Genomic DNA, 17,902 nt, shown 5'->3' on the forward strand with positions numbered 1-17,902 from the left:
AGCCTATTCTAGTGTCCCGTTATGTTCGAGTCGTGAATGTTTTATCGATTCTTTCATTGCGTCGATAATATGTGCCATGCTTTCATTTTAAGATTTTTACTACTGTTATGTTCTGTTCCCGCATTATTTCCTAACATCCTTGGTGTATGATGCAATACATTTAGCAATAAAGACTAGATGTTATTTGGGCGAGAAAAGTCGCACTCTCGCTCTGTGCCTGGATGAGTGTAAACACAAACAATTTTGTCATTAAAATTGTCTTTGTAGCCGAGAACGGCTTACTACGGCTGTTGGAAGGAGATATGAATTTTCTAGCAATAAATAAATAAATAAATAAATAAGACATGAATTTGAATGTGTTACGAGCTTCATTGACCACGAATTAATTATCCAAAACGACTTTTCCTTGCACCGCAAGAAACAAAATTCCAAAACCAATGTTCCCCAATCAATCTTGATGCAAGACCCATCTTGCACAATTGGTCTTCGATGAACTAGGATCTGTCGTTGTATTGTAATGCTCAGACAGTTACCCCTTTGACTGATTGGCCTGTAAACTTGCCACTTGCCACAGCTCGAAGGATAATAACGTGGATGGGCTCGTTCTAGACGACGTCACCTCAAAGTTCTCCATATGTTAGAATATTTAAATAGTAAACCATGTTTTCATCTAAAAACTTAAGTTTTTTGAGCAGTTAGCAGTGGTCGTACAAATTTTTACATGATATTGTCATGGGCCAATCGATCAACTCTCGATCACACGTAGGCTGACCTGTGCAGCCTTAAGGTTTTACCCCTAAGCAGCCTTTCAACACTCACTCACAATGATTCTAGAGAGAGAGACTTCTAGAGAGAGAAGCTTTGAATTTGTATTCACTTGAAAATGAGATGGTTTACAATGAGGGGGAAGACCCCTTTATATACAAGTACAAGACAAACTGTATTCATAAATCTCCCTTAGATGTAACGGTGGAGATTGCATCTTTTCAACTACCAGCTACCTGCATTTATTACCAAATACCAGTTACTCGCATTTATAACATATGCGTACAAATACAGTATTGCTCGCCCCCAGGAGAATACTCTAAGTCTCGGGATATAAGCTGAGGGTCTGAAGGTGTCACGCTCGTCTCATAGAAACCTCTTGAACATGTTATCTTTCAGGCTGTGACATTCTCCCCCACTTAATCAGGCAACACCCCCATCATGTTTTCGACATGAAGGGCTTCAATCTCCTTCTTGAATTGCCAAAGACTCTCTTTGGGCTCCCAACTTGCTTTACTCTCCGGAAGACCCTTCCATCGGATCAAATATTCTCGTTTGGGCGCGCAATACTGCTTCTGTATGACTCGATTCGCCATAATGTTCTTGACTTCACGATCATATGAGGTCTTTGCTTCGAGTCGCGCCCGATGAGACTCCTCACGATTCGAATCTTCCTCATCAACTTGGAAAGGTTTGAGCATATTTACGTGGAAAACCGGATGCACCTTGAGTTTTGATGGTAGCTCCAGCTTGTATGCGACCTTCTCGACTTGTTGTAGCACACGAAACGGCCCCTTGTAGCGACGGATCAACCCCTTGTGCACGTCATTATATCGAAGAACCGCGTGCAATTTAGCCAACACTTGATCTCCGACTTGGAACTCCACATGCCGTCACTTCTTGTCGGCCCACTTCTTCATGCGCTTGGATGCCTTGTGTAGACACGCCCTCGCCAAGTCGGCTTGCTCTTGCCAATTTTTGGCGAACTTGTATGCAGGCGGACTACTCCCCCAATAGCCCGATGCAATAGCACTCAGGGTATTTGGTCGCTGCCCAATCGCAACTTCGAACTGGTTCTAGCCGGTTAACTCACTCCGCTGCAGGTTGTAGGAGAACTAGGCTACGTCAATCAACTTCACCCAATTCACTTGCTTTGTGCTCACGTAGTGCCGAAGGTAGATCTCCAAGAGTGCATTAACCCACTTTGTCTGACCGTCAGTTTGGGGATGCAAACTTGTTGACATGTTTAGCTCCGACCTTAAAAGCTTGAATAACTCGGATCAGAAGTGCCCAGTGAAATGAGGATCACGATCACTCACGATTGTTTATGGCACACCCCAGTACTTGACCACATGCTTCATGAACAGATTAGCCACCTACTCAGCTGGGCAATCCTTTGTCGCAAGCACTGTCACGCCCCGATCCTTGGGCACGCACACATCCTTCTACTTGGTCGATTTTAAAATGCGATATCCCAAGACTATGTATCACCAACCCTTTTAATTATTAAGCACATGCAGAAGCAGTTATAAATTCCAAGACAATAAAATAATGGGATAAAAAAGTAGGGCCATATTTTCATATTGAAACTTATAACCAAACTTTTATACAAAACACAAACCAGAGTACTTCACAACTTTTTACTCTATCTCTATTCACATCAAAATGGAGATTTCAAAAGAAGATGGAATCTCAGTCCATCCAAGTTGTACTCAAGGCCCCTCTCGGTATTATCTTCTTTTTCCAAAAATCATTCTTCTTAGTTTTCACCTCAGAGTACTCCTTCTCAGATTCTTCCTCAGCTCTTCATCGGGGTCCTGAAATATTTTCTCCAAACCGGGATGAGACTATATCTCAGCGAGTTCTACCCCCACTAAGACTCAATTAGGGAACCAATACACTACTCGGTTGCCCAAGCACAGCACGAGTCAAAGGACTTACCTTAGCCTCAGATCCTACCTGCATGTTAGCACAAATCAAATAGACACCCAAGCAATCACATCACAGATCGAAGCATCGATCAAATCGACCTAGTCGATTACATGCCAACAAGACCACTCACGGTCATTTCCATCAAATCAATCAATTCACAGCATCACATCAAAGCAATGATCAATCGATCAAATCGATTACATGACATCACGACCCATGCTTGGTCGGCATATTCAATACTATCTATAAAGTCCTATCAAATCAGGACTGCTCACCCAAAGCTGATAAATAGATAGCATAGCTCACCCAAAGCTGATAATAAGGTATACTGCTCACCCAAAGCTGACATATCGCCCGAAAGCTGATATAATATACTGGTATACTGTTCACCCAAAGCTGACATATTGCCCGGAGGTCGATATAGTATACCATATGCTCACCTAAAGCTGATAATAAGGTAAACTGCTCACCAAAAGCTGGCATATCGCTCGAAGGCCGATATAGTATACCGGTATACTGCTCACCCAAAGCTAACATATCGCCCGAAGGTCGATATAGTATACAATCTCCATCGTCGAATATTCTCATTATTTTTATCATACCCGATAAAATAGTTGTGTGGATACACGATCGGCCTTAGCCAAAATATTATAATTTCCTTTTTCATAATTCTCACCATTCTCTATAGCCCACCAAAACACTTTTGGTGCTGTCAACTGACACTCGGTTATTTTCCAATTAATAACCAAAATCCAATAATTTATGAATAAATCCTAAAATCACTCATAAATTGATTTAGCACAAAATCAAGCTCAATTAAATAAACGGATTGCGCCATGGCAATCGGCACGGAATTTCAATCACTGGTTATCTCAGCCTTAATTTCCGAAAATAATTAATTAATTAATTAATTTCGAAAATTAATTAATTAATATTAAAAATTCAATTTAGCTCAAAATAAAGCCCAATTAAATAAACGGACTTCACCACGGTCATTAGCATAATTTTCCGGTCACTAGCCATCTCAATTGAATTTTTGGAAAATAAATAAATAATTAATTAATTTCGAAAATTAAATAATCAATATTAAAAATTTAATTTAGATCAAAATAAAGCCCGATTAAATAAATGGACTTCACCACATTCATCAGCATAATATTCCGGTCACTAACCATCCCAGTTGAATTTTCGGAAAATAAATAAATAAATAATTAATTTCGAAAAATAATATTTAAATGCCAAAAATGTGACCTGAATTGTCAAATTGAAGCTCTATTAGGGGTCAAAAATTCCCAAGATACTTCCAATAAATAGTAGACTACGCCTACTTGCTAATTGCACAATCAATTTATCTAATTCGCATCACAATTGATTAATAAACACTAATCCATACTAATCTAACCACCTAAACCTAATTAATTAAAACTAAACAACCCTTAAGTGTAATTAGTCCGCTAAGTAAGGATTAGTGAGATTACTCACCGGAATTGCGCTCAAAACATATCAATTCGATGGGGACGACACGATGAACGATTCTTCCCAAAGCACGGCTCGGGTTTGGGGCTCGGAAACGGCCCAAAAAGGGCCTTGAATAGGGCTAGAAACCCATTTTTCCAGCCACTGTTCTTGGCTGGACGAAGCTTGTCCGTTGGCTAGGGTGGCGAGGGGAGGCCGGCGGAGGGCGAGAGGGACGATGGGGAGGTCAGGACGGCGGCGAGCGGTGGCTAGAGGCGGCTGGACGGTCGGAACAGGGGCTGAGCAGAGGCGGAACAAGGCTGGGCGATGCACGGCGGGGACGGCGAGGCATGGAGGGGTGGTGGCGGAGCGCACGGCGAGCAGCGGACGCGCGGGCGCGGGCGACGGGATGGGCGGCGATGGTGGCTGGCTTCGACGAGCTGTAGCCGTGCGGCTTCTTCTTCCGCTTCTGGTTCGGTTCAACAGCAAAAGGGGAGAGAGAGAATGTTAAGAGAGAAGGAGAGAAGAGAGATAGAAGAAAGAGAGAAAAGGGGTTTTGACTGGTCAAAGAGGGAAAAGAAAGAGTAAGCGTGGGGAGGGGAGAGGAGAGAGAAGAGAGAGAAAAAAAAAGAGAGAAAAGGGAAATTAATAATACAATTACTCCTATTTTCCTTTTCTTTTTCCCTTTCCCTTTTTATTTTCTTTTTTGTCTTTGATTTTTCCTCCGATAATTTCTTTCTTGAAATTTTGGACTCGGCAATAAATTGATAGACGATGAAATGGTCCTAAAAATGAATTGTGACACGCCCGAATATTCGATTCCCAAAACCGAATTAAATTTCATGATTAAAATCGATCGGACGTGATTTTAGTCCAATCCAACCAATTAGGTAGCTTTTAGGGATTTTACCGCGGTTATATCCCTTAACGGCTTCACCCAATAAGTTAGCTAACTCATGAGTGATTAGCTCAGAGAAAAAGAATCATAAGCACGTCGACGAAATGCACATTTCATTTTATCGAAACATGGTCGAATTTCAGGATGTCACAAGCACGAAGGTCACGTACTTGGAAAATCTGTCCACCACAACCATGAGAGTCCGACATCCTTCGGACTTTGGCAAGTTGATGATGAAGTCCATGGAGACACTTTCCCATGGACGGGTTGGAATGGGAAGCGGTTCCAACAGGCTCGGCGACGAATGTTGCTTCAACTTGTCTTGTTGGCAAACCAGACAAGTCTTCACATAAGCTTCCACGTCGTCCCGCATTTGTGGCCAGTAATACTGATCTTCGACGGGGGCCAACGTGCGGTGGATCCCAGGATGACCCGCCCACTTCAAGTCATGGCACTCATACAAGATCTCCTTCCTCAGCTTCCCATGGAAAGGCACGTACAGTCGCCTTCCATTGGTATAGAGGAGCTCATCTTCACACCAAAATTGTCAGGTCTTGCCTTCCTTTGCATACCCAATGAGGACTTGGGCTCTTGGATCATGCTTTAGCCCCTCCCTTATGCGGTCGACCCAAGAACAACTCAGTCGACTCATTGAGCTACTCATCAGCTCCATCTTTCGACTCAGCGCGTTCGCCATGGAGTTGGCCTTCCCTAGCTTGTACTCCAGCATGTACTCGAACTCTGTTAAGAAGTCTTGCCATTGAGCTTGCTTCGGACTCAGCTTCTTTTGGGTCTAAAAGTAGCTTGTCACCACATTGTTCGTCCTCACTACGAACTTCGATCCTAGGAGATAATGCCTCCACGTCCGAAGGTAGTGGACCACCGTGGTCATCTCCTTCTCTTGAAAGGTATACCGGCACTTGGTATCGTTCAACTTTCGAGACTCGTACGCCATCGGATGGCCATCCTGTGGCATAATCCGATGCGTCAATCTCTACCTCATATGGCTTGGTGTGGTCGGGCAATACCAACACTGGCTCTTTGGTCATGGCGGTCTTCAATCGATCGAAGGCTCTTTGGTATCGTTCCGTCCACTCCCACGCCTTCTCTTTCTTCAATAGGTCCGTGAGTGGCACGGTGATGCTCGAGTAACTCCGAATGAATTGCCAGTAGTAGTTGGTGAGACCCAAGAACGACCTCAACCCTGTCACTTTCGTTGGTGGCTCCCATTCGACAATCAATTGAATCTTGGCCTTATCCATCCGCACCCGTCCGCCCTCGACGAGGTGCCCCAGGAACGGAACTTCCTCTTGGGCGAAGACACACTTCTCGCGCTTAACATACAGCTCTCGCGCAAGACTTGGAAGACTTGCTTTAGGTGTTCGACATGCTCCTCCAACGTTCGACTATAGATCACAATATCATCTAGGTAAACCACTACAAACCTATCTAGGAAAGGGTGGAGTACCTTGTTCATCATCGTGCAGAAAGTAGCCGGAGCGTTGGTCAAGCTGAACAGCATCACAAGGAACTCGTAGGATCTATACTGCGTCATGCATGCGGTCTTCAGTTCATCTCCTTCAGCGATCCGAACTTGATAGTAACTTGATCGAAGATCCAGCTTGGTAAACCACTGAGCTCCGCCAAGTTGATCAAAGAGATCCGCGATGAGTGGGATCGGGTACTTGTTCTTCACAGTCAGCTTGTTCAGCGCCTGGTAGTCAATGCACATTCGAAGTGACCCATCGTGCTTTTTTTAAAATAGGACCGGCGCACTGAACGGAGCCTTAGACGATCGAATATAACTTGCATCGAGCAGCTCCTTGAGTTGCCTCCTCAACTCTTCCAATTTGGGGGGCGCCATGCCGTAAGGTACCATGGTAAGTGATCGAGTGTCAGGCACCAGCTCGATCCGATGATCCACCTTTCTCTTGGGTGGCAGCTTCTTCGGCAACTCCGAAGGCATCACGTCCTTGAATGAACCGAGGACTTGGGCTACCTTCGTCGGGACTTCCTTCCCTTCGCCCTTGTCTTCCTCGATCTTTAAGACCGCTAGGAAGGTCACCTCGCCCTTCCTTGTTCCTTTGGTGAGTCACATGGCCGAGATCATCCTCCGATCATGGTCTGACTCACAATGAACCAGGATCACGCATTGGTAATGCTTATCCAACACGCATATACACTCGGCAAAAGGAACCACAACCGCATGGATTATATCTAGGAATTTTATTCCAATGACAATATTGTAATCGTCAGGGGGAATTACCTCGAGGGTTTCCTTACTCTTCCATGCCCCGAGTTGTAGCTCCACGTCTCTCGCGACACCGATTGCAGGGACTTCCTTTGAGTTTACTGTCTTGAGCCAACCGGCTCCCTTCTCAACCCGTAGGTTAAGTTTCTTCGCGGCTTCCTTCGATATGAAGATGTCGGATGCTCCTGTGTCCATGAGCACACTCATTATGGACTCTCTGATCTTCAAGTCCGCGAACATCAAGCTCTTGGGCTCCTTCGCTTCTTGGACTTGATGGTGCTAAGGAGGCGCGGTGAACCCAACCGCGTTTCCTCCTTAAGCTCATCCTCCTTACACAGGGCGGCCAGCTTGGCCTTGTTTGAGCAATCCTGCACCATGTGTGGACCATCACAGAAGAAGCACTTGTATGAGTGTACCTTCCTTTGTCCTCCTCTGCTTGACTCAGCATGAGTCTTGTGAGGGTTAGCCGATGGTCTACCTCCGGTCAAGCGGTTGTATTTCCCTTGATCTCCCACACCGGTGGCTTTGTCCCTCAGACGAGCGTCTGATCGGGATGTGGAAGGTGCCTTGTACTCCACGAGCGACTCGGCTACGGTCATGGCCGTAGTGAGATCTCTCATGTTGTATCGCTTCAACTCTTGCTTTGTCCATGGCTTGAGACCACTCATGAACTGGTGAAACGCCTCAGTCTCGTTCATTGAGGGAATTTGAAGTAGTAACTCCGAAAACCGCTTGATGTAGTCGCGCACACCACCCTTTTGCTCGAGACGCTTTAGCTCGTCATGAGCTTCTTCCTCCGCATAAGCGAGAAAGTAGTTCCGTCGGAACTCCTCAACGAAACCACCCTAGGTCGTGATAGGATTCTCACACCTATCATCCGACCGACGACGCCACCACAATAATGCACTATCAGCTAAATACATCGAAATAATGTTTACCTGTAACAACTCGGGCCTCACTATATAATATTGTTCGCTTTGGACACTGAGTTCTCATGACTTTAAAACGCATTATACAGATTAAAGGGACCCAAGCCTTTACAAACTAGCTCAGGACTCCCCCCTAAGCAATGTGGGATGGAAACATGTCATTGACCTCACTCGCGTACTGCCAAGGTGATCTCAGTCCATCCCTCTATACTGCCCCGGGTCTGGGTCATCACATTCTCCCCCTTAAGGCACAGCGTCCTTGCTGTGGTCCCCACACGCGGTCGGGAGTCGGCTTTGATACTATTTGTAATGACCTGGGCCCCACTGTATAATATTGTTCGCTTTGGACACTGAGTCCTCATGGCTTTAAAACGCATTATACAGATTAAATGGACTCAAGCCTTTATAAACTAACCCATGACTCCCCCTTTAAGCGATGTGGGACGGGAGACATGTCATTGGCCTCACCCGCGTACTGCCAAGGCTATCTCGGTCCATCCCTCCGTACTGTCCCGAGTCTGGGTCGTCACATTACCCGTGTTTGGTCGTCGTTGATTCCCATGGCCTGGAAGTACCACTCCATGTACCACAGGAAGTTGTCCACATCCTTGACCACCTGTGAGCCCCGGAACTCCTTTGGCTTCAGCGTGTCCACTCGTGGACTTTGCACGGTGATCACCCCATTCACTCGTGCAGCTTCCGTTCCAGTGAGCTTACTCTTAAGCTTTGCTATCTCCGCGCGCATGGCCGTCATCATGGCCTCCAAAGGTTCGTACCGTTGTGTGAGTTCCTCCTGTAAGGTCCCCAGCAACTCGTGGCGGAGCTCTCCTATGTCGGTCTCGAGCTCTTGCACTTCCGCAGCCAACTCCTCTCTTTCGGAATCGACTCCATCCACAGTCTGGGTCAGGTCATCGATTGATCCTTGGACATCGGTGATGAACAACTCTAGCTTCGCTATGCGATGTGCAAGATTACTCGTTGGCTCCTTCGAGCTCGAAACTCCACGGTTCTTCTTGCCCTTGGCAGCACCCTTCTTGGCGTTCCGCCCACGATCAGCGCAGTCAACACCCATGGCCAGCGCCTCATCAGATTGTGGATCAGCCATTGCTTGCACTTGGATCAAAATCAGCTCTGATACCACTTGTCACGGGCCGATCGATCAACTCTCGATCACACGTAGGCTGACCCGTGCGGCCTTAAGGTTTTACCCCTAAGCAGCCTTTCAACACTCACTTACAAGGATTCTAGAAAGAGAGATTTCTAGAGAGAGAAGCTCTGAATTTGTATTCACTTGAAAATGAGATGGTTTACAATGAGGGAGAAGACCCTTTTATATATAAGTACAAGGTAAACCGTATCTATAGATCTCCCTTAGATCTAACGGTGGAGATTGCATCTCCCCAACTATCAGCTACCTGCATTTATTACCAACTATCAGCTACCTGCATTTATTACCAACTATCAGCTACTCGCATTTATAACATATGCGTACAAATACAGTATTGTCCGCCCCCAGGAGAATACTCTAAGTCTCGGGGATATAAGCCGAGGGTCTGAAGGTGTCACGCCCGTCTCATAGAAACCTCTTGGACATGTTATCTTTCGGGCCGTGACAATGTCATAGGAGAAAGTTCTAAATTAAAATCTTTCCATGCCCCATTTACTTTCCTAATTAAATATTTTCACGCTTATTATTAGGCAAAAGATTATATTAAGCGTGAAGGGAAGCGTTAAAATATTTAAACAATAAATCATGTATTCATCTAAAAATTTAAGTTTTTAAAATAGCTCGTAGTGACTTCATAAAATCTCACACTCTACATGGAGAAGGAAGATTCTGGCATGCTTGACGTGAGAGTGTCTGATCTTTGACTAGAAGACATACATTGGACTCATCTTTTTCTTAATCCCTCCAAATCCAGACTCAGTTTTTTGTACTCTTTTACCAGACATCTAAAGCGTAGAAGAGATCAGACTTGTCTTTATCCTATAACAGACCGCGGCTTTCAAAAGGCCACAGCATCACAACCAAACCTTTTCTTGTGCTTCATCACCATCATTCCTGAATACGTTCCTGCTGCAATAGTTCTCCTGAGAGGCCAAATGGGTAGTGAAAGCCATCAGCTTCACGTTTTCTTCTTCCCTTTCATGGTTCCAGGCCCCGAGATTGCAATGATCGACATGTCCAAACTGTTCGCCATGAAAGGCTGCAAGTCCACCCTCTTTGCAAACTCCCCATGACGAGCGCAACTTCCGAAATCCATTGCTAAACCCCAAGGATTTGAGCTTCAACAATGACGTTGTCACGGTGCAATTGTCCCTGAAAGAGATCGGCTTGCCATAAGACTCTGACAATCTGAACAAGAGTTTCCTTGTAACCATAGTCGGGTTTGAAGGTATTTTCGGGCCCAAAGCAAATTGACGATTTCATTCTGTCATCGACTTGAGACAACAATCGTTGACATCAAGAAGCTTAAAACCTGTTCATGGATTACGTACCTTCATCATCAAACGAGAACCAGACAGGAAGATAAAGCCTCCTTTCATCCTTTTCCATTGGGCCTTAAAGGTCTTGACCTGTACACGGTATTGATTCGCCCCCCGAAGTACGGTATCGATTGCTTGGGCCTAATTACCCTGACCATCACCAGATCAAACCAATAGGCCTTGAGGACATGTCTGGTAGATGATTTGGAAGGAAATTTCGGAATTCAGATAGGATTCTCGCATGCAGTGTGAGATAGCTAGTACGAGTACCTAGAGGGGGGGTGAATAGGTATACAAAAAATTTCTCGAAGCTTGCACGATATTTAAACAATTAGAGAATTTGCAACAGTTAAAAATTCAATCGCAAGACTGAGTAAGGGAAAGAGAGAATTGAACACTCGGTTTATAGTGGTTCGGCTTGATTCAAGCCTACGTCCACTCTTCTGCACTGACAGCCGATTGGCTGGATTCCACTATGATCAAAGAGTTGTTACAGTGTTGATCTTCCTTGATTTCTAGGTGTAAATGATCTACCACACTCACTCAAGGCGTCACCAAGTATAAACACTCTCAGTATACAATTTCGCTCAGTCTCAACTAACAATCAAGGATCTTCAGACTCTGGAATTTTTCTATCGATCACTCACTTAAAACAACTAGAACGTCTTCCTTTTATACTCCTTCATGCCATCATAGCCGTTGGCACTTACCAAAGGAATTCCTCCAATCTACTCGTTGGATGGAATCAATCAAGAAGATCATCCAAGCTATTTAAGGAATCTGATGATAGCCCATCAATCCTGTTCGCCCATACAATCAGGATCTCGGTTTCCAAGAATAGAATAATCCAAGATTATTTCGTCGACCATCGGATCTTCAATCGATCTTAGATAAGAATCAAAGAATCCGAAATGATTATCCAACCAAAGCATCTATTCCAGAGGATAGGATCAAATCCTCAACCATAAACCTTGGCTTTGGATTTCCTTCAACACTGGATTAAAAAGACTGTCAGTGAGAATAATTTTGAGTCTTGAGTCTTGAGTCTTGAGATTACAAAGTCTTGAGACTATAAAGTCTTGAGACTTTAACTATCGATATCCAGACTTAGACTGATAGAAATGTTTTGTCAGCTTCAAAATATTCTGGAAAGATTTCTCCAACACAGTGTTTTGGCGATCATTGATGTAATCCTTAGCATGCTTGTGTTAGAAGCATATGTGGGTGGACCAAACATAATTTTCTCCTTTGTGTCACGGGAATCCATAAACATTGTCAAATTAATTGCTATTTGAGTCATTTGACGATCCATGCACACTCGGAGTCCAATTTTCCTAAGTTTGTTACTTTTGTCTCGATACTGTATTAAAATTCCAAATACGAAATTTCTTGGACTCTATCTGGTGAGTAATCCATCAAAAGGCTAAAAGCTGAGGCTGCTCCATGATCTCTACGTCATTCTCCATGAACATCGTGACTCAGTATAATAAAGGCAGGATATGAATAAGGATAATGAGTGCTTCCATTACCAACCAAGCATAAAAATCAACTTTTTAGCGTGATTGAATAGATTCAATTGTCCGTTTAAAAAAATGACCTTTAGCAGACGGAGGCCTGAAAAAAAGTTGGTGCTAATTAACATAACAGATCGCGGGAGTTGTCACTTGTAGCTAGTTTATAGACCAACTTTTGGCAAAGTTGCCTCTTGATGGGAAGGCATAGCATATGCACAAATATGCCCATTTTATGTGCACGACTAGTCATCAATCATGACTGGAAAAGTTTAGACTCGATATCCTCTTTTTTTCTTTTTTTCTTTTTCCATCAATGGTACAATCATCATAAGAAATGCCTAATTCCAAATGAAGAGGTAATGGATGTACCATCTTTGTTAAAGTACAACACTGTAAAGTTGTCAAATTTTGTTGCCTGCCGATGCCATGCCTCTTATCTTCTTGATGCAAGAGATACATAAAATCTTAGCCGACCGAACATGTGTTCTCGATTATTATAGAAACGGCAAACAAAACATCATAATTAGTCAGGATCACATTGTATTAGTTTGTGCTGGTTTGAGCATTTTTGGGTACTTCCCTTGCTTTTAAGCTAAAAAACATTCAAGATAAAAGCTCTCCGACATCTTTTGGGTTCCTATTTTCTAGTTGGAAGTCGGCTCAATTCCATAAAAAGCAGAAACTTTAAATCGGATCTCAATTCTGAAGAGAAGATCCACTGCCTTTATCAACTTTGTTTGAATTTGAGTTGGTGCTTTATAGCTGGTCTTAGGCGTTGGAATCTACAAAAAGCAGACTGGAGAAGATCAAAATAGTTTACCATATTTGGCCAGGCGATAGAGGATAACGAACTGAGACAAAAGTATAACAAGCTATTTTCCAAACCTGTCTCTCCAGAGCTTAGAGTGATGTTTTGCGACTGCACAGGGCGGAATAATGTTTATTCATGGGATTTGAGCTTCAAACGGTCATTTGAGGTCTCATGACTGTAAATTCAACCCTAGAAGGAGTAGAGTTAAGGGAAAACAGACAAACTAGTTTATGCTCAAAGTTTTCATCTGTTCTTGAGTGGAGAAGTTTTGTAAATGTGATTATATTCTTTTGTAGAAGTCTTTGAGCATTTGTAATCAAAGAAGAGTGTTAAGTGTAGCGAGGATTGCTTATAACTATAGAAACAAAGCTACAAGTAGAATGAAGCATTTTCAGACGCTTTAACATCTCAATAACATCTCAAGATGTTAGGTTATGTCGGGTTTTTATGTGGGATTTGGAGATAGGGTGGCTTTTGCAAAGGGACAGCAACGTGGAATAGTTGGGGAGCAAAGGAGCTAATATTAGGGGACATAACTTCACAAGATTTTGTGGGAAGAGACTTTTATTATTGATGGGTGTTACAAAGGGAAGGATGAATTCTACTACAAGGGAGATATGATAGATAACATGTTTATCAAGGCTCCATTCATTTCGTAAAAAACAACTTTCAGGAAAATGTTTTTCGAATTTTATGGCGTTCATTTCACGAAAAATGAACTAATGAGGGAAAACATCTTCTAAAATAGGGGAAAATGATTTTCACATTTCAAGTTGGGAAAAATATTTTCTTGTGTAGCCTTACTAGCCCCCCCCCCCCCCCCCCTTTTTAAGTAGAATTTTTATTTCTTTATTTCTTTCCTTTTTTTTTCGCTTTTTTCTCATCAAGTTCCCAGCCACGGCAAATATTGATTAACATCCCTTCCTCACAATGTCGGACAACAAGCCACTCTTCTTGATCATCACATATTCAATGACTCTTCAAGGAAAATCTGCTGTAGGGATGACTTGTAGTGAGGAGTTACCAATGTTTGCTCTTCTTTAGTGTAAAATTATTGGTATTCCTTGATAGCGAAGAAGAAATATATTCACTCGCAGTAAGCGGGTGAGACTTGCAGGACCGGTAAGTAGAAACAAGGAACATAGTCCTGTTGGGCATCTCACTAGGGGACTACCAGGAACAGCCCTCGACGGGTGGAAACACCCTCTTGGCCACCACCTCGGGCCAATCAACTAGTCGGTAGTTCAAGGCCCCCTGGTTGATTGGCTAACCTCCCTTTCTCATGACGTCGGACAAGCCACTCTTCTTGACCATCCGCCGCCTAAGACTTACACAGCTGGCATTCTTTGCTTCCCACGTATGACGAGAGACTTCAACACTATTCCTAGAGACTTAAGCTCTTTTATATTTTGTTGGTAAAATATATTTTTAATGCATACGCACGATTGAACAGCACCAACTCATACTCTACACACCCTGCGTTATTTATTGACGAAAAAGCTTCACGTGTCCTTGACCAACGAATTTTCCCCCTTCATAATTGTTCGTGCCTAATCCATTTATCAATTTTAATAGGGAGGAGTCAAGTATCTTGGGGACCAAGGCCCCTTTCAGCCCTTTTCACGATAAAAGTCAGAAAAGTGTCAGATATCTTGGAGACCAAGTATTCTTTCAGCCCTTTCCGCGAATAAGCAGACTTGGTGTTCCTATCCTGTATCCTAATGGTGCCCAAGTCTATATATGGCTATAGACGTATGCTCGGAAACAAACACGTTAGCCGGCTTCACTACAACTCTGCTATCTCCACAGAGACGAAGCTAATCCTGGATCATTCTTTTTCCCTCTCTATGGAGACCGAAAGTAACCGACTTCGTATATCCTTTCTGCCATTACCGGCTCAAGGCCACATGATACCCATGATAGACATCGCCAAAGCCTTTGCGACTCGGGGCGCAAAAATCACCGTCATCACCTCCCCTGCCTTTGCGGCCATTTTTTCGAAGCAGATCGAAAGAGCCAATCAGTTGGGTTTGGAATTCCACGTCCAAACCGTCAAATTCCCATCGACTGAGGTAGGGATGCCAGAAGGTTGGGAGAATACTGATGCAACGGCTTACAGCCAAAATCTGCCCAAATTCGCTGAGGCCGTGAGCTTGCTCCGGGAACCGGTCTTGCATATCCTGGAAAAACATAGACCGGATTGTCTAGTAACAGATTTTTCCTTTGCATGGGCTACCGACGTTGCCGCTCTGTTGAAAATTCCCAGGCTAGTCTTTGGAGGGACAAGCATCATTGCTGTGTGCGCGGAGGAAGTTATCGCACGACATCAACCACACAAGGGAGTTTCGTGTGATTCAGAAACTTTCCTTATGCCTTACCTCCCTGGAGATATAAAGCTGACAAGGAATCAGCTGGCAGAGCATATAAGACGACCAGTTGAAAATGATTTTACCAAGCTTGCAGGAAAAGCGTTCGAAGCAGAGGTAAAGAGCTTCGGAAGCATTTTCAACAGCTTTTATGAACTCGAACAGGATTATGCCGATTATTACAGGAATTTCTTGGGAAGGAAGGCCTGGCATGTCGGTCCAGTCTCGCTCTGCAATAGCGATCTGCAGATAAAGTGCAGAGGGGTAAGGAAGCATCCATCAGCAGGCACGAATGCTTAAGATGGCTAGATTCGAAAATGCCCAACTCGGTTGTCTACGTGTGTTTCGGCAGCTTGACAAGATTCAGTTCTCAACAGCTGGTGGAAATCGCGAAGGGGCTTGAGGCATCTCGACAAGATTTCTTATGGATTGTGAAGGGAGATAAAAGTCAAGAACAAGATTGGCTACCAGAAGGGTTTGAAGAAAGAATGGATGGGAAAGGTCTAATCATAAGAGGGTGGGCACCCCAACTGTTGATTCTCGATCATGAGTCGATCGGAGGATTCGTGACTCATTGCGGATGGAACTCGACGCTGGAAAGCATATCTGCCGGTGTGCCAATGGTCACGTGGCCAATGTTTGCCGATCAATTCTATAACGAAAAGTTGGTTGTTCAAGTGCTAGGGATCGGGGCCAGCATTGGATCTAAATCGTTCGCCATGTTTGGAGAAGGTGCCGACTTAGTAAGCAGAGATGACATCGACAAGGTGGTGAGACGGGTTATGGCGGGTGAAGAGGCAGAGGTCATGAGAAGAAGGGCGAAAGTGATTCGCGAAATGGCCAGGAAGGCTGTTGCGGAAGGTGGATCATCTGACTCAGATTTGACTTCGCTAATCGAAGAACTCAAGCAGCACAAAGCTGCTCGCAAATCAAAATAAAGCCTAGTCTAGTGTATCGTTATGTTTTAGTCCTGAATCTTTCCTCCTTTCTTTTGTTGCGTTAGATGATCAATAAAGAATATGTCACCCCCATGCTTTCATATTACGAGTGACTGCTGTATTGTTCAGTGACTGCTGTATTGTTCAATTCCGGCATTATTGCCTAACGTCGGTGGTGTTTGATGCAATACCTTAACCGATAAAAGACGATATGCTATTTGGGTGAGAAAAGCGGTGCCCTTGCTGTCTGCACGAACGAAAATGGAAACACAGACGGTTCTGTTTAGGAAAATTGTTTATGTGGCTGAGAATTAGGCTTGCTGCTGCTGCAGTTGGAAGGAGACATGAACAAGTTTCAAGCTTCATAGACCGCGTATTATTATTTAGAAATTCTGATGGGAGGCCCGTCTTGTGTAACTGGTCATGCACGACGTCTCTACTTGTAACTTTTAGTGAGCTAGGTTCTCTCGTGCTATTGCAGAATTCGACAAGCAAACTAGTTACCTCTTTCGATGATTGGCCTATGCCTTGCACACTTGCCGGAAGAGATTATGCGATCTTGAGTTGAAGACATACACATTCCACTCATCTTTTTCTTAGTCCCTCCAAATATTGACTCAGCTTTTTGTTCTCCTTTGCTATCCCAAAGTTCTTGGCGAACAAGGAATCTGGCCGCCTTTCAATTCGCGATTTATAGAAGACATCTAAAGCATAGAAAAAACCAAACCTATCTCTCTCATCACCTTTTTCTTTATTCCCAAACCCCTCCTTATCATATGACCGGAAAAGCGAGGCATCTTTTAAAAATGATAATACCTTCTTCTTTTTTGGCATCAATGGTGCAATTGTATAAATAATACCCTTTTTTCCAAATGAAGAGGTTGTGGATCTTTTTAAAGTACGGAACAATAAGATTGTCAAATTATGTTGGATGTCATGCCATGACTCTTATCTTCTTGATGCAAGAGACAAAATCTTAGCCGACCTAACTTATATTATCGTTTAAAAAAAAAAAAAACTCGTAATCATACGAGTAAAGAAAATGTATTATTAATTATTATAAAAATGGAAAATAAAACGCCTTAATTATTAAGGATCAGAATGTATTAGTTTGTACTGGTTTGAGCTTTTTTTAGGTACTTCCCTTGCTTTTAAGCTAAGAAACAGTCAAGATAAAAGCTCTCCGACATTTTTTTTGCTCCTATTTTCTAGTTGGAACCGGGCTCAATTGTCTCAATTATGAAGAGAAAATCCACTGTCTTTATCAATTTTGTTTGAATTTGAATTGGTGCTTTCTAGCTGGTCTTAGGCGTTAGAATCTACAAAAAAGGGACCGGAGAAGATCGGAACAATTTACCATTTTTGGGCAGGCAATAGAGGATAAGGGACTACTGGAGAAGTTTGACTAGCTATTTTGCAAACTTGTCGTGGCTGAGTTGATCAATCTGAAATCTAAGCAATGGAATGTACGTAAGCTATCAATAATTTTTGAAGAGAATCTAGTGCACGAAATTCTCGGTGTTCCACTTAGCCATGTTGCAGGAACTGATAAGCAG

The 17,902-nt window shown here is 43.5% G+C and overlaps 1 pseudogene; it reads left to right on the top strand.

The window, feature by feature from the left end:
- The first annotated feature begins 10,333 nt into the window (after positions 1 to 10,333).
- LOC139881664 (scopoletin glucosyltransferase-like) lies at positions 10,334 to 16,346 on the top strand (annotated as a pseudogene).
- The last annotated feature ends 1,556 nt before the right edge of the window (positions 16,347 to 17,902 follow it).

Source organism: Rutidosis leptorrhynchoides, unplaced genomic scaffold (assembly GCF_046630445.1).
Source record: "Rutidosis leptorrhynchoides isolate AG116_Rl617_1_P2 unplaced genomic scaffold, CSIRO_AGI_Rlap_v1 contig180, whole genome shotgun sequence".
NCBI classification, from domain to species: domain Eukaryota; kingdom Viridiplantae; phylum Streptophyta; class Magnoliopsida; order Asterales; family Asteraceae; genus Rutidosis; species Rutidosis leptorrhynchoides.